This window comes from Rhinoderma darwinii, chromosome 13, assembly GCF_050947455.1.
Source record: "Rhinoderma darwinii isolate aRhiDar2 chromosome 13, aRhiDar2.hap1, whole genome shotgun sequence".
Lineage (NCBI taxonomy): Eukaryota > Metazoa > Chordata > Amphibia > Anura > Rhinodermatidae > Rhinoderma > Rhinoderma darwinii.
In genome coordinates this window covers 69040327-69044169 of record NC_134699.1, presented here as the reverse complement: position 1 = coordinate 69044169, position 3843 = coordinate 69040327, and the positions used below count along the sequence as shown (strand labels likewise).

General features: G+C 47.3%; 1 pseudogene; it reads left to right on the top strand.

Moving 5' to 3' along the window:
- Nucleotides 1-384: 384 nt before the first annotated feature.
- Nucleotides 385-3423, top strand: LOC142665551 (UDP-glucuronosyltransferase 2A2 pseudogene; annotated as a pseudogene).
- The last annotated feature ends 420 nt before the right edge of the window (nt 3424-3843 follow it).

The window sequence follows — 3843 nt, the reverse complement described above, 5'->3', positions numbered from 1 at the left end:
TTTGCAGTCTGTGATCTTCATCGTGCTATAGTATAAGGTATAGACTTGTGAGATTTTGGCAGATCTCCAGAGAAGACTTCAGTCATGATCACTCCCCTGGGGTAAAGTTCATTGTACCATAATCTGCCACGTGCCGAAAGATAAGGAGGCGATCGTTTTCTGCACACACAAGCCGAGACATGTTCAAGAACGTCCATATACTTCACATTGTAAGAAGGTTGGAGGTCCTTATATAGAAATCCTAGGAGGAGCCAATCTACAAAATCCGGATCAATCTGCAGAATATCTCGAGGCTCGGAGTCTGTAAACACTTCCTTTCTCTTTCCTTTCAAGTTGTATATGAAGAAGCACCAGGTTTTCTGAAGGTCCTTTAACGTCTCTACCATGGCAAACCTTTACAAGACATTTCGGGTTTTTCTTTTGACTTGTGTCCTGCTCCTTCTAACCTCTGCCCAGGCTGGGAAGATCCTTGTAATCCCGGTAGATGGAAGCCATTGGATTAACATCAAAATCCTAATGATGGAGCTGGTGGAGAGAGGACACAACTTGACTGTTCTTAGACCCTCGACCAGTCTTTACATTGAGGAGAGTTCTGAACATTACAATGTGTTGACCGTGCCTATATTCCTACAACAAGCAATAAGTAGAAAGGAGTTTGAAGACAACTCCTTGAACTGGATTTTCCAACAAGCTTTCAACAAGCACGAGTCTTCCTTCACCCTGGCATGGGAGTTCATCCGAGCTCTTCAGAGAAGCGCCAAGATGGCCACCACTGCCATTGGGTCTTTGTTTGAGAATTATGAGGTTATAGAAGGTCTGAAGGAAGATGGGTTTGATGTGATTCTTGCCGACCCCTTTAACGTAGCAGGAGTGATGTTGGCTCATTACTTGAAGCTTCCCGTTGTATTCTTCGGAAGGTGGATGCCCACGGAAGATATACATTTTGCTACTGCCCCATCTCCTCTCTCCTATGTGCCTGTTATAAACTCCAGGATAACGGACAGAATGGTTCTCTCGGAAAGAGTTAAAAATGTGGCGCTCTATTACTTGTACCAGGCGGCCAGCCACCTCATCATATACCCAGTTTATGACAAATTGGCTCAACGTTATCTCAACACCGATGTTAGCATCTTCGAGATGTACAAAAAGGCCGACATCTACCTGATGAAAGTAGACTTTGTCTTTGAGTTCCCACGGCCGACCATGCCTAATGCCGTGTATATCGGTGGCTTCCAGTGCAAAGCTCCCAAACCTCTCGCTCAAGATATCCAAGACTTCATGGACAATTCAGAGCATGGAGTTGTGGTCTTCTCCTTGGGCACCATCGTTAGGACCCTGCCACTTAACATTGCCAAAGAGATCGCAGCCGGTTTAGCTCGACTGAATGAGCAAGTAATTTGGCGTTACTCTGGAGAACCGCTGTACACCCTTGGAAATAACACTAAGACTGTTGATTGGCTTCCACAAAATGATCTTCTCAGTCACCCTAAAACCAAGGCGTTCCTATCTCACGGTGGGGAAAACGGTGTCTATGAGGCTATTTGCCATGGTGTTCCCATAGTGGGGATCCCGCTCTTTGGTGACCAGTATGAAAATATCCTTCGCCTGAAAACCAGAGGGGCTGCTGTCCTCCTGGAGAACACTCAAGATGTGGCTGGCCAGGATATATTCAGTGCTGTACGTCTGGTTATTGATGACCCTTCCTATAGCCAGGCCATGAAGCATCTCTCTGATCTGCATCATGATGTCCCTGTTCCACCAAGGGACTTGGCCGTGTTTTGGACTGAGTTTGTCATGCGTCATGGAGGAGCAGGACATCTGCGGGCAGCAGGCAATGACCTTTCATGGTACCAGTATCATCTCCTTGACGTTATTGCTGTTTTCCTTATGGCTCTTGTCCTGTGCTTTTATTTAACGTACAAATTCCTGCGAGCTGTGCTGAGAATCTGCTGCCGGGGGGTCACGCCGGGGGCGGGTGCTGCCGACAGGCACCACTCGATGCCTAATGACCTTTCGAGGGACCAGTATTTTGTCCTCTTCGTTTTTTTTGTTCTTCTTCTAGCTTTTAGGGTATGTTGACACGCTTAACCAAAGACGTCTGAAAATGCGGAGCTGTTTTCAAGGCAAAACAGCTCCTGATTTTTCAACTTTTTTTTTAGCAACTCGCGTTTTTCGCTGCGTTTTTGGAGCTGTTTTTCTAGAGTTTTTTACGTGCCATTTTTGGAAAACGAGGCGTAAAAAAAACGCCCCGTCGGAACAGAACGTCGTATTTCCCATTGAAATCAATGGGCAGATGTTTGGAGTCGTTCTGCTTCAGATCTTTCAGCCATTTTCGGGACGTTTACGGCCCGAAAAACGTCTGAAAATAGCCCGTGTGAACATACGCTAAGGATTGTCACGCCCAGAGCGGGTGTCGCTTCTGCCTAAACCTCCTGTCAGTCATGACCGCCAGCGTCCTGTGTATCTGTCCCCTATTGGTAGAGACAGTATGGGTTTTAGAATGCGCATTCGCGGTCGGACCGCCTCTTAAAGGAGCAGCACGCGTGCAATCAAAATATTCCTCTGCCAATCTGTTAGCTCCTGGACTATTTAAGGCACCTCCCCTATTCATCTGGTGCCTGAGCAACTTTTGTACAACCTAGTTGTGTCCTACAACAGTTCCTATTTGGATCTGATTTCAGTCCGCACCTGCTATCTGTTATCAGCCTGTATCCAGTTATCCGCTACCAGTTTGTACCCTGTTCTCCGCCATTAGTCCACTTTCCACTGTCTAGTGCCAGTCTTTAGTCTACCATCTGTGACAAGCCTGAAGCCTATTACGAACTGATCCGCATCCATCTGCCAATGCCTGTACCCCCCAGTTTGCTCCCCCATTGTATCCTGGTCCGCTTGGCCAGCTGCTACTCACACCGGGACCACATGGTGACCTGGTAGTCTTCCCAAAGCGAAGTCCAGATCCCGTACGGGGTTAAAGGGTGAGGACCGGGGAGGGTACTTAGTTAACGCCCTTAGAGGTGGCCCTAAGCCAAACCGGTGGAGTAGCCCAGTGGGTCCACAACCCACTGGTCGTGACAGGGAGGAGACACAGAAAGAAGCAGAAGAGATCATAAGGTTAATGTCGAGAGATTATTGTGTTTATCTGAACTGTAAGGGTCTGTTCACACAGGTTGGAATACTCTGCAAAAAAATTCCACAGCAAATCCAACCCAGAAACAGCAGGAAAATACGCCCGAATATCTGCATCAAATTCTGCTTATTTTGGTGCGGATTTCAAGCAGATGTGGAAGACAGACGAAAAAATACCGATACTCCCCTTCCCTGGCGCTCCCGCAGCAACACGTCCCTGCTCCGCCGGCCTCCTGTGATGACATCAGCAGCGATCACAGAACTTCATCACAGGAGACCAAGCGGGGAAGTGGGTAAAGTCCTTTTTGATTTTATTGTAAAAACGGCATTTGTTGCAGATTTTGAAATCCACAACAAATCTGTGGCAATTCCGCAACATAAACTGACGTGCTGCGGATTTTCTGCGCCGCAGCTTGTTTCATGCAGATATTCTGAGCGGGTGCGTGAGGTTTGTTCAAATGTTCTCCACTTTGCTGCTACTGTAAAAATGTGAACCGTATCCGCCGCGTGTCAACGTGTCCTCAGAGCTCATTGGTCAACCCCTTTTATGTTAAAAGGTAACAAAACATTGACACATTTTTTGACACGTTAGAAGTTTTGATTGGTGGGGGTCCGAGCACTGAGACCCCCACTAATCGATAAAACGAAGTGGCAGAAGCGCTTGGATGAGCCCAGTGCCGTTTTGTTTCTGATCAGTTTTCCTCGGAAAGCCGAGCA